At 47.4% G+C, this 13078-nt stretch overlaps 1 protein-coding gene and 1 long non-coding RNA gene across 4 annotated transcripts in view; one reads left to right on the plus strand and one right to left on the minus strand.

The window, feature by feature from the left end:
• Positions 1-13078, minus strand: part of LOC135413636 (uncharacterized) — an 81128-nt gene that overhangs the window by 39351 nt on the left and 28699 nt on the right. The window lies entirely within an intron of this gene.
• Positions 1-13078, plus strand: part of PTPRA (protein tyrosine phosphatase receptor type A) — a 117328-nt gene that overhangs the window by 28046 nt on the left and 76204 nt on the right. The gene's annotated exons all lie outside the window — the stretch shown is intronic.

Genomic DNA, 13078 nt, shown 5'->3' on the forward strand with positions numbered 1-13078 from the left:
AATACCTTACTGTCAGATTTCTTGTTGGGTATTCCAGAGGACTCCTTCCAACCCAAACGGATTCGGTGCTAGGATGGTGCTGCTGGAGTAGCAAACGGAGATGTGCGTGTGAGACTTGGTGATTTGTATAATTGGGGTCTTTTCTTAAAGCATTTCTTGTTGCTGTGGCTTCCACAGATTCACCCTGTCTGGAGAAGAAGTTTGTATTTGTGGTTTGATATTTCCTTAATGCCTGTACACAGGGTCCTGCCAACACTGCCCTGCTTCACAAACTCGACCAATTTATGGTTTCATATAAAAATTCTTTGAACTCTTTGCAAACCTGGTGTGGTACCTCCATGCCAAACTGAAACCAATCCTGACTTTTAAGGATGACTAAATCCTTCCCTTTGAATTTGTGTGATACTTGGGGAAGAGTTTCAGTTCTGTTTGTGGGTGTTTCTCTCTGGACTTCACTGAATTTCGTGTTGTGTTTTGCTACATGTGTTTTTAAGTCTTTTTTTTTTGCTCTCTTTTTGATTTGGGGAAAACTCCTGTAGAAGAAAAGAGCTGAATTAATCCCAGTAACTGGGGCTGTCCTGTGCAGGGCCAGGAGCTGGACTTGGATGATCCTTGTGGGTCCCTTCCAACTCAGGATATTGTGATTCTGTGATTCTGATTCACTGAGAAGTGGCCGACTGTCCTAGAAGAAGGATTTTGTGTTTGGTGCTTTCTTTCTCCATAGCTGGTCCCAGGAAAGGATTAAGTTCAACAAGACTAAAGTCAGAGATGCAGAAGGAGTTTGTGTATGATGCTCAATGTGAACATTAATAGCCTAAACCCCATTTATTACTCAATTTTTGCCGGTGTAAGAAAAGCCTTTTTAGAGCAGCAAGAGCCTGGACGTGCCTGTCAAGGCTTCTCAGCTCCTTGAGGTTGGAAGGTGGAAATTCAGCGGCCAGCTGGAATCCTCAATCCCCTGGGAATGGCAGGATGTGCCTGAACCCATGTGAAGAGGAGCAGCCGTGGGCTGATCACCGTGGCCAGTGCTGTGACTGGGCAGGTTAAATGGTCCCAGCAACATTGCTGTGGGCGGGTGGTTTGTCTTGCAGGATGAAGCCAGACGTGGCTTTGTCTCCGTTGGCTGGAGTGAAATAGTCCCACAGCACTTCCCTTCTGCAGCAAAATCCTTCTGGAATAAGGTAGCAAGGTCCACAGCTGAGGTCCTGGGGCTCGTTCAGCTGACTCGGGTGGATTGGGCTGCTGGGTGAGATTGAGAGGTGAATTCAGAAGATTCCAGGGTGTTTGTGGTACCAGGAGCCTCTTGACTCCCGTGGGCCACTGAAAAGGCATTTGGGGCTGAGTGTTTTCTCCCTCTAAAACAGGGGTTATGAAATAGCCAGTGTGAGCTGGAAGGGCTTGAGCACCCTTTTATGCTTGTGTTTCATTATCCATCACTTCCTGATTGGTGTCACAGGGCCAGAGCATTCAGATTGGGATTATGTGGGAGAAAACCAGTGCATGGAGTCTATACAAAGCTGTCCACTCAGATGGATCGCTGGATTTCTGGGCTTTGTTTGCACGGGTCACATTCACTTGTCACAAGTTGCTGTCCTCTTTTTTGTCAGCCATTTCAGCAGTGTCACACGTTTATTCCAGCTCAGACGTGGCACAGGCTGTGTAGCAGCAGTACTGCTACTTGTGGTAGTGCTGGGAGACCAGGGAGCTTGTGTTTGCAGAGGAGACTTCAAAGTTTAGCTCTAAAACCTGCAGTGTATCCTAGAAGACTCTGCTTGTGTAATTGGAAACCTTATGATGCTGAACACCGTGGTGCTCCCAGGTCTGGTGGCACCTCTGAGTAGAGGTCACGGTGGTCTCAAATCAAAACTGGCTGAATTGAAAACACTGGAGAAGGGGAAGGAGGGTGGGAGGTAGGAACAGACCCACTACCAAACACCTGCCATTCTGTCCCAGAGAGTGAGTAGAAATCACAGAATATTTGGCTTGGAAGGGACCTTTAAAGGTTGTCTTGTTCCAACCCCCTGCAACGAGCAGGGACATAAAATCACAGAGTCACAGGATGGTTTGGGTTGGAAGGGACCTGAAAGCTCATCTCGTTGCAATCCCCTGCCTTGGGCAGGGACACCTTCCACTAGACCAGGTCAGTCCCAGCCCCATCTAACCTGGCCTTGAATCCTGCCTTTCCTAGCCAGGGATGACTGCCCTGGCTCCTTACAGTCTGGTGTTCCAGGGTTTCAGTGTCTGTCCCAGTTACCCCACTGGACAGGACAGTTTCACCAAGCCATGGTTGGATTCTCCCAGGTTTTTCCACTGTAATTACTTTCATGATCCCAGCAGGCTCAAAGGAAAGGTAAGGGAGAAGTGTCCTTGATGACATGCAAGACTTGGAATGAGAATACAAGGGGGGTCTCATCTTCCCCCCAAACCTTAGGCCACCAGACCTGCCTTAGGCTTGCGGAAACAGTTGTGTTTAGAGAAATCAAGAGCCTTGTTCAAAAACGCCGGGATTTCTTTGGAAACTCAGCTTTCAAAGTCCACAGAGAAGCCACCTCTGCTCCCAGCAGCGGGTCGGAAGCTGCGTTTTTGGGATTGCTGCCAAGGAAGGTTTTTTGGAAACTCTTCCGCGTGCGGCGCGAGCAGCAGGACGGGAGGTCTTGGTTTGAACTCTTGATGGTAAAACCACAAAGGTTTTAGCAGGGAGTGTTTGGATGCCTCGTTCTTGGCCTTTCCTGTTAGGGTGAACCCCCACCTGGGCTGGCTCAGAAACTGCCATCTGACTTTGTAGCAAAGCTGAATTTTCCACTGAATAGGAAAGTTCTGGGGGATGGAAGCAGCTCTCTGTTTTTTGGATGGAATTCTCCAAGCCGTTGACTACACCCAGTCTGTATTTCTGAATGAAACTAGTCCTGAACCTTCCCTGCAAGGGCAAGAATTTTCATAGATCCACAAAATGGTTTGGGTTGGAAGGGACCTTCAAGACCATCTAGTTCCAAGGCATGGGCAGGGACACCTTCCACTAGCCCAGGTTGCTCCAAACCCCGTCCAACCTGGCCTTGGACACTTCCAGGGATACAGGGGCAGCCACAGCTTCTCTGGGCAACCTGTGTCAGTGCCTCACCAGCCTTAAATTTTCCAGAAATTTTCCTTAAAGCTCATTTCTTCCATATTTGCCCTCTCAGTTTGTAAGAGGGGGTGGTGGTGTAGGTCACCTGTCTGCCTGTGACTCACCAACACCTTGGACTGACTGAAAACCGCTTGGAGAAACTTTAAAATTTATGTGGAGAAGGGAGGAAAATCTCTTTCTTACTGCAAAGGCCAACTCAGCATCCTTTTTTTTTGAAATCCGTGTGAGAGCAATTTGTCAGAAAACATTGTGGGAAGGGAGGAGCTGAGCCTGGTGGAGCCAGGCTGAGCTTGAGCACTCCCGTGGTTCGAGCTCCTCCATACCACCAGCAAGAGCAAAAATCTTTTTATCAGTGACTATACAGGATAAGAAGGAGAATTTCCCAAAGGATAGGCTTCCTCCCTAAGTTTCATTCTCCGAGGAGGCCCTGAGAAAAGCAGACACACTGGGAAGTTGGTAGCTCCAGACAAGTAGGTGCACGCACCGGGGTGAATACTCACCTGTAGGTACACGGAGAGCTTTCCCAAATTGCCCAGAACCTGAGAAAATGGAGATAAAATCAAAAGGCAATTGCAGTTAATTATGCTTTCAAGGCAACTGGAGATTGGTTGGAATCCTGTGGGATTTCTGAGGCCTCCCAGTGCAATTTCAGGCTGAGTGTGGGGAGGAAGGTTTGGTTGCTGCGGTTGTGGATGTCTCAGTTGTGTCTGTCACCTATTGCTGGTGTTGGATGAGGGCAGCTTTGGGGCTGTGGATGGCACAGATGTCACCACCAACAAACAGTTACCTTCTCATGGCAAATTCTTAATAGTTTTTGGGTTTAGATTTAAAAAAAACCAACAAAAGAAGCATTTTTTGCATGATTGAACTTCATTGTTCTTCTTCCACCCACATACTTTCCCGTTTCTTCCCATCCTCACCAAAATCTGGCCTGCATTTTGTGTTCTGGGCAACGGGAAAAAGCCACATTCCAAGAAGTCTTTGGCTTACAGAGGAATTGGGATGTGACCAACCTCCTACAAATGCCAGATGTTGGAGGTTCAGGGGGTTGCAGGTGAGCTGATGTGGGGTGACAGACATAGAAATCCATCACGACAGTTGAAGGTCTTGTTTTCTGTGATTTGAGCTTGGGAAACAAAGGAGGAGCCTTACTTTAATTCCAGAAAAACCAGAGTCTAGAGGGATTTAACTATGGGAGATAACGAAATAGAGCTGTACAGGAGAGTATTTTGTGCTGTGCCCTTTTGTTCCTGTGGGAATTGAGGCCAGAAGTGCTCCACTAATTTCAGAATTTTGCCTGGCCCAAGCTTTGGGTCTACAAACACGTCGTGACAGTGCCCCACCAAATGAAATTCATCAGTGAAATGGCACTGCAGGTTTTTTGGTCTGTTCATGTGAGAGTGTTTGTTCAGGGCTGGACTTCACCAGCAGGAGCACGTGGTGTTATTAAAAAGATAACACAGGCTTGTTTTTATTCCCTTAAGATGGCAAATCTTTCTTCAAAGAGCCATGAATTAAACAAGACAGTGCCTCACAGCGGGTATTAAGGAAAAAATAATAATTAAAAAAAGCCTTTGGAATGGTCTTTCCCTCTGGCATCTTCGCTCAGGTTCTGCAATCAGTAATTCAAAGGAGGTTTTGTGGAAAGGGGAGGTGAGATGCAGGAGTTGATATGACTCCCCCAGGGGTGAGAACTTTGAGAGCTGGGACCTGAACATTAATCTCTTTAATTCCAGCTCAACACTTCACTGTGAGATCATTATTTTGTGTGATTAATCTGTGCAATGCCTCCAAAGCCTCTAAAGCCATAGTGCTGCACATGCACTGAGGAATCCTACTGTGAGCTGGAGTATCCGGGAGTTTCCTGCCATCCCTGACACCTTTTTGCCTGAACTTTGAATCCAAGGAGCCTTCCCTAGCCTTGGTTGCTCTTACTCTGGTCTAGTCATCAGGGCTGATGTATTCATGGTCTTTTTTGAGGAATATGGTTTTCAATAGGGGACAAAGAATTCTCAGTGCAAAAATCAGCTAAAATGCTGATATTTGATAGGTACAGGTGCAACTGTAGCCATGACAGTGTCGTTCATAGTTTTCATACAACGGTGAGTAAAGTGTTGTTGTTCTTTAGCTTAATTTCCTAAAGACAGGAGGGCAGTAACAGGCACGGTCTGGGTTTATTGACCCCTCCATCCCAAACAACCTTCCGAACCTCTGTGCAATTCCGCCTTTGAGAACAACCTCAAAACCTCCAAATCTTGCGAATTCTGCGAAAACCGATTAGGAGGGAGACTGAGTGGAGAGATCATGAGACTTCTCAGACCTGAAGCAAAGTCTGAAATATAAATTCACCTCTTAAATTAATCCACGTTCGATTCGTAGGGTGACGCCGGCTCCTCGGCTGAGGTCGTGGTGTTACCAAAGCCTCACGTGTGATGCTGGGCAGTCGCTTCACCCAGATTTTATGTGGGATGACATCATCTCTCTCCTCTCAGAGGCACGTGCTGCCTCTTCCCCAGGCATTAGCAGATTTTCCAGCAGGCACCTTGTGCATCAGAAACGCTGTGCCCCGTGCCCAGGGCCCCCGGAGTATCTCATACATCACGTTGCAAGCTGTGAAATTGAAGATTCAGCCCCACTTTGATGCTTTGGCTCTGTGAGCAGCAGAACTAATGTGGCTCAGCATACTAATGAGGGAGGTGTTTATCCTTCAGCGCCTGGCCGGGCGTTGAGCTTCACCCTTGGAAAAAATTCCTGGGAGGCTGATTTTCCTCTCGGGATGGGCCTTGTGGGGTCCTTGGCAAACAACCAGCGTCGCAGCAGCAGGGGGAAAAACCCAGCTTTCAGGGAAACAGCCCTGAAAATGAAATCCTCTAGAAAAACTGATAAAAAAAACCTTAAGGAAGGAGGAGGGATTGATGTGGAAATGGTTGTTTCTCATGGGGAGAAAGTGAAGATGAAACTGAGAAGAGACCTAAGATGGCAGGTCACCACAAGGATAAAATTAGGATGCCCACAGCTTACAGCATCGCCTGAGGGCATCAGAAACATCGGTGTTTTCATTTTAGGAGAACCCCTTCTCTGGCACTGTCAATTTGGGTCACTGTCACCTGTTCATTTTAATCGGGAAATACCAAAATGAGTGAAAGTGTTGCTTTTAACCTTCTCTGGGCTTGGTAGAAAAGCATTTAGAGCTAAAAGCTGGTATTGGTGTTACCTGGAAATACTGGCTGGAAAAGGCCTCGTTGAGATGAAACCTCTTTACAAAGACAGGGTGTCAAAAACCCAGCAGGTTTGTCAGGTACCACATCCTTAGGGAATCCTTACCTCCCCAAATCTGTGAACTGGGCAGTTTAAATCCTCTAGAAAGGGGTGGTTTTGTCAGGTACCACATCCTTAGGGAATCCTTACCTCCCCAAATCTGTGAACTGGGCAGTTTAAATCCTCTAGAAAGGGGTGGAAGAATACTTGGGAGAATTGTGCTTGCAAGGATGGCTTCCACCAGGAGGGGAGAATGCCATGGACTGAACGCCTCTGTGAGAGGGTGTAGTGGTTTCTGTGAATTTGGGTGGTTTCACACCAGTCTGGACACCCCAGAGGCCTGGCCAGGTTGGAGATGACAAACCTCTGAATTATGTGTGATGTAATAGCTGAATTAATGAAAAATCACAGAATCATGAAGGTTGGAAAAGACCTCCAAAATCCTTGAGTCCAACCTTTGACCCATCACCACCTTGTCACCTGTACCAGAGCACTCAGTGCCACGTCCAGTTGTTCCTTGAACACCCCCAGGGATGGAGACTCCACCACCTCCCTGGGCAGCCCCTTCCAATGGTTAACAACCCTTTCCTTGAAGAAATTCTTTAAAATGGGATGATCTCCTGAAAACTCTCCTCTCGACTCAGCTGGAGGGCCTCCAAAGGGCAAAGATGGTTTTGGTTTGGATGCCCTCCTCAGGTGTGAAATGGGCATCAAAAATCCCAAACAGACATTCTGTTCAAATCGCATGTCCTCTCCACGTCCAGCTTTTATATCCCTGGGATTGTAATATCCCTGATCTGGACTTATTTCCACTGAGAAAGCTGAATTCCTGATGAACCACGCGGTGCAGAACTTGGAGAGGCGCCTTGACGCGGCGCTGATTTGGGAACCCAGGGAGTTTTGAGAGCCCCTGATTGGAAATTCCAGCAAACAAGGGCTGTTGGCAACCGACTTCCAAACCGAAATCCCCCACGAGCACAATGAGCTACAATTATAGCAGCTTTCCCGGGTCAGGAAACGAAGGCTGCGACTGCTGTATTCCTGTGTGTGATATTTCTGACACACAATGTTATCTTGGGGATTGTTACGTCGGCTTTTTATGTGGTGCACTGAGGGTGGGGCCGAGGTTAATGGTCTTGTTAATGGTTTTTCGTGTTCTTAATTTAGACTCTGAATGCTGTCGCTGGGTAAGGAGTGAGCAGGGAAAATTATTCATGCTATTGCGGTGCTGTCACATCTGTGGTGTGGGGAGATGGCTCCAGCTGTAGCACAGATCACCCACTACATTTACCCACTGAAAGCTCTAGTTTGGGGTTTTTCTCCTGCTCACACCACGTTGGAAATCCCTGAGAATCCCAATGGATGGACTTCCCCTGAAGCCAGACCTGTCTGTACAGACTTAAGCCCAGCTGAGCTTCAGCTGGGGGAGAGAAACTGCTCACTGTGTTCTTGTTCAAACTCACCTCTGGCATAATGTCTTCAATTCACCCAACACTGCTCTTTTTGGACATGTATTCTGGAAATGCAGTGGAAACTAGTGCAGAGTTCCTGGGTTTGTGGTTACAGGGCTTTTTTTCTTCATAGAGTCATAGAATTGTTTAGGTTGGATCATTGAATCCAACCATTCCCCCAGCACTGCCAAGGCCTCCACTAACCCACGTCCCCAAGTGCCACATCCACATGGCTTTTAAATCCCTCCAGGGATGGGGACTCCAGTACTACCCTGGGCAACTGTGCCAGGGCTGGACAGCCCTTTCCATGAAGAAATTTTCCCTCATATCCAACCTAAACCTCCCCTGGCACAACTTGAGGCAATTTCCTCTTTTCCTCAAAATATAAAAAAATTAGCAAAAATTAAAAACCCAAACCACCACAGCACCCAAACCCCCTCCACTTGTTTTGTTTAGTGATCATTCCTAAAATACTTTTGCTCACCAAAGTTATGGAAATAGGCACCTCCTGTGTTCTGAGCGTTGGTTCAGGGTTAGTGCTCAATGAAAAATGAAAAAATATAGGAGATTGGCTTTTTTAAAAAATTCTTCATTGTCTGGTGAGAGCAGGAGAAGGTGAGGACAAACACTGCTGTCTCCAGGCTCAGGTCCTGCTGCAGCTGGTGGCTCCCTTAGACCATTTTGCTGTAGCCTTTATCAGTGAGGAAGTTAATATTTTGGGGTCCTCAGCTTCGTAATGGCTCAAAATGCATATTTTTGCAGGAATTTAAAAAGTTCCCCAGAGAAGCTGTGGCTGTCCCTGGATCCCTGGAAGTGTCCAAGGCCAGGCTGGACAGGGCTTGGAGCAACCTGGGCTAGTGGAAGGTGTCCCTGCCCATGGCAGGGGGTGGGACTGGATGGTCTTGAAGGTCCCTTCCAATCTAAACCATCCTGTGATCCTGAAAAGTGCCAGTTTCTTTTTCTAGAAACTGCAGTGTCGCAGCCATCGTGGGGTAGTTACAGAAGAAACACAGGCAACCATTTTGCCGTGGATCAAACTTCCCTTTTTATTTATGATGTGCTCAGCTCACAAATAAAAAGCTTGTTTACTGAAGCCCATTTACTTTTCTCCAGCCAGGCCGACAAGGCTGTGCTCAGGAAGTACCAGAGGGCTGGTTTAATTTTATAAGAATTTAAAAAAAAAACACTTCTGAGAGAGCTCTTCGTGTCGTACTTCCTCCATTCAGGGCTCCCAAGTCTTTCACAAAACCAAGCAGCACCCCATGGGGCCACAGCCATCCCGGGGTGGTGGATTGAATGACTTAAGTATCTTTTTTTGGTCTGATTTGCGACTGTAGCTTTAATTTATTGCCTCCTCTGTAAACCACAGATATGTTTGTTATTTGCAATTACATAGTAAAAGAAAAAAAAAAAAGGGCTTTATTTGGATTTTTAAGTCATTCTTGCTCTTTGCCTTGGCATTTGTTGCAGTGAAATCCTTTTATGAGGCTTGTGGAGAGAGCTGGGTTGAAATAGCTTTTCAAGGGGACACATGACAGGCAGCAGCCCAAGGAAGGGGACAGATTGGATATTAGGAAAAATTTCTTTACTCAAAGGGTTGTCCATCCCTGGCACAGCTGCCCAGGGCAGTGGTGGAGTCCCCATGCCTGGAGGGATTTAAAAGCCATGTAGATGTGGCACCTGGGGACGTGGGTTAGTGGTGGCCTTGGCAGTGCTGGGAGAAGGGTTCGACTGGATGATCTCAGAGGGCTTTTCCAATCTTAATGATTCTGTGATTCTAAGGAAAAGAATTAAGGTTTTAGCCCTTCATGGAGACTGGATAGTGCAGTGTTCACACAAGTCAGTTTTGTACACCCAATATTGAAAATTTAACCCTTTTCTTTTTTTACCCCAGAAACTCATATCTGAAATTCGAACACCTACGGGAGTTAAACTTCAGTTTCTCCTTCAAAAAATTGCCCCCATGATGGGCACCTCATGGTTTGATGATGATGGTCACCATATGCACACCTCAAGTGAGCAACAAACCTGTTTGTTGTCATTTAACACAACTTTGAAAAGTTTACACTGAAATTTTCCTGTGTGTGCAAATAGTTTCTTTGGTTTTGCTTAACTGAATCTGATAGATTTTTATTTTTAGAGTGGGGAGAAACTTGTGGTCCAGATCCAGGGATTAGTGATAAAATACTTTGGGGGGGAAAAAAGCAGGTGGGCTTTCATGTTGATTTTGAATCCACCGATCTCTTGCAAAAGCAGAAAGAGAGGTTTCCCAGAGAAGCTGTGGCTGCCCCATCCCTGGAAGTGTCCAAGGCCAGGTTGGAGGGGTTTGGAGCAACCTGGTCTAGTGGAAGGTGTCCCTGCCCATGGCAGGGGGTTGGAACAAGGTGGTCTTTAAGGTCCCTTCCAACCCAAACCATTCCATGATTCTCACAGTTACCAGCTGTGCTGTTCAAGTGGTGCTGATTTTGGGAAGGTCTGCTCCCTGGATTTCAGTCTGTGGCGAGAAGGCATCTCATCCACAATGTGGTGGAGTTGTAGGCTCAGTGCATGTAGCAGCCAGACATGAAAAAAAATTAGATTAGCTCATTAATATTTTACTAAATTTAAAAAATGCAGCCCAGTAATTGCTTTCCTATCATTACTTTCTGCCTGCACCAAAATAACATATTGCCAGCATGAACCCTGGTGGCAATGGGGAAGGATTGAGTGGGAGAAAATGAGGTTATCTCTTGATCAAAATTATATCAGCTCAATAATAATATTTTGATTAGGAGAAGTATTTCTCTGTGCCCCAAAGAGGCACAGCCTTCTTGTGATTTCTGTGTCACCGGAGTTGTTTGGGGAAGGTTGAATCCCATGTGGCTTAAAAATACCAAACCACTAAGACCAAAGGATCATCTTTTAACAACTCTATCATCTGCTTTAGATCCTTTTTATTTCTCCAGCCTGAGTGTCTGGAAGGAAGCTGGAGCTCCTCACTCAGTGATATTGCTGCCTCTGGCCACCTTTCGTGTAGGGGAGGACAACTTGTGAGCAGGGTCAAATCTGTCCAAGGGCTTTGAGTTATAGGATTATCAGCACAGGAAGTCTGGGTGGTCTTGGGGCTGCAGCTACAGCTGCTTCTGTTTCCATTTGTCCTGGAGATGAGGTGGCTCTGGTTACAGGATCATAGAATGGTTTGATTGGGAAGGGAACTTAAATATCATCCTGTTCCAAACCCCTGCCATGGGCAGGGACATCTTCCACTAGCCCAGGTTGCTCCAAGCCCTGTCCAACCTAGCCTTGGACACTTTCAGTGATCCAGGGGCAGCCACAGCTTCTCTGCCCAACCTGTGCCAGGGCCTCATCATCCTCACAGCCAACAATTCCTTCCCAATATCCTATCTAACCCTGCCCTCTGGCAGTGGGAAGCCATTCCCTTTGTCCTGTTCCTCCATCCCTTGTCCCCAATCCCTCTCCAGCTCTCCTGGAGCCCCTTTAGGCCCTGCCAGGGGCTCTCAGCTCTCCCTGGAGCCTTCTCTTCTCCAGGGGAACCCCCCCAGCTCTCCCAGCCTGGCTCCAGAGCAGAGGGGCTCCAGCCCTGGCAGCATCTCCGGGGCCTCCTCTAGAACTGCTCTAAGAGTTCCATGTCTTTCTTTTGCTGGAGACCCCAGAAAATGTCAATGTTTCAATGTCTTGGCATGACCCTACAATTCCTGGCATTGGATCTGACTGGATTTATTTAGCTCAGCCCAGGCTGCCTTCCCCCAAATGGCTGCCAAATAAGGGATAACCCAACTGCATCAAAGGAGCTGCACAGATGCAATAGGTGGTACATGAAATCTGCAGAGTGCAGGTCCTTTGGAACCTCCCTGCCCTTCCCTGGGCGCACTCCACATGCTCCCTGCCTGCCACAGGGAGCTCCCTTCTGGTGTTGAAAGCCACTTCCTTCATGTCTCCATCCCATGGCTCAGGAAGCAGTGGTACCTGATGGATATTGCGCAGCAGATCATGGCACTGTGCCACCAGCCTCGCTGGTGACCTCAGCAAAGTCCTTCTCCCTGCTCCTGCTGTTTAAAATTGAGGATAAAAGGCAGTTATGTTATAAAAAGGAAGGTCTGAAGGTGATGCCTGCCTGCAGCTCTCTTTGTTATAGGAGTCTGTACTCCCACTGTCCTTCTCATCCTCCGGAATCTAAAGGCTTTGGGGCAGCGTTTAGCAAAGGGCTGCAGCGCAGGGCTCTTGTGGCAGTTCATCACCAGGCTACATCCAAGGGAAAAGAGAAACCCTTTGCTCATAAAAGGGTGAAAAAGGGATCAGGTTTTGCACGAATCAAGAGATCTTTGCAGCAGCATGGTGCCATCGCTGGGAAAATTCACGGGGACCTCAAAGATAAGGGGAGCAGGAGTGCTGAGCACCATAGGGTCGTGTTTTAAAAAACCCATAGTTTGCCTTTGCCTCTTTTTTTTTTTTTTTTTGGATGTTAGAGAAAATGATGTGGGCAGAAGTAGTAGTAGAGCCTCTGCACTTGTATCAGGAAAGCTGCTGATAGGTTTTACCAGCTATTTTCCTGGTGAATTGAGATCACGAGGGAGATGAATGATAGAGCTCTCCAAAATGCCTGGAGGTTCCTTGTGAAGGGTGACAAACTGGATTTCTGGGCTTTGAGGGCACAGCCATGGAGGAGTTATCAGGAAGACGAAGAGATAAATCCAGGATTCGTGCTCGGATGGTTGCTGATAGTAAACAGATCCGTGGGATGTGCAACAGCAGCTGGAAAAACCGTGAGCTGGATACAGGGAAAATATCCACGAATTAGTTAAAAAAAAAACCCCTAAACCCTCAGTGCTTAAACTTGTTCTGCAGGGAGAAGAGGTGGAGATGCCAAAACTGGGAGGAGTTTTGATACCCAGCGATGAAAAGCCGTTTCCTGAGTGGGAGGCTGGAAGGATGGATCCTGTAGGCTGGAGTAACACGGGAACGCTGCCTTTCCTATTGCTCCCCACCTTCCCTTTTCGCTGGGCCATATTTATTATTTCAACTTGGGTTATAACTTCCTCATGGGGGTGTGGGAGGGGGAAGGAAATGACACTTGATGTCTTTGTGGGACTTTGGGAAGAGCTGCAGTTTAAGGGTTGGCTCTGAGGGCTCGGTGTCACCAGAGCCGGGAGAAATAACGCGCTTCCGAGCGAATTCCTGCAGGTACCTCGGGTGAAGTAACCTGAAACCTGGCATTTGGGGTGCGGCAGAGGAAGATTGCAACCCG

This window comes from Pseudopipra pipra, chromosome 4 (assembly GCF_036250125.1).
Source record: "Pseudopipra pipra isolate bDixPip1 chromosome 4, bDixPip1.hap1, whole genome shotgun sequence".
NCBI classification, from domain to species: Eukaryota; Metazoa; Chordata; class Aves; order Passeriformes; family Pipridae; genus Pseudopipra; species Pseudopipra pipra.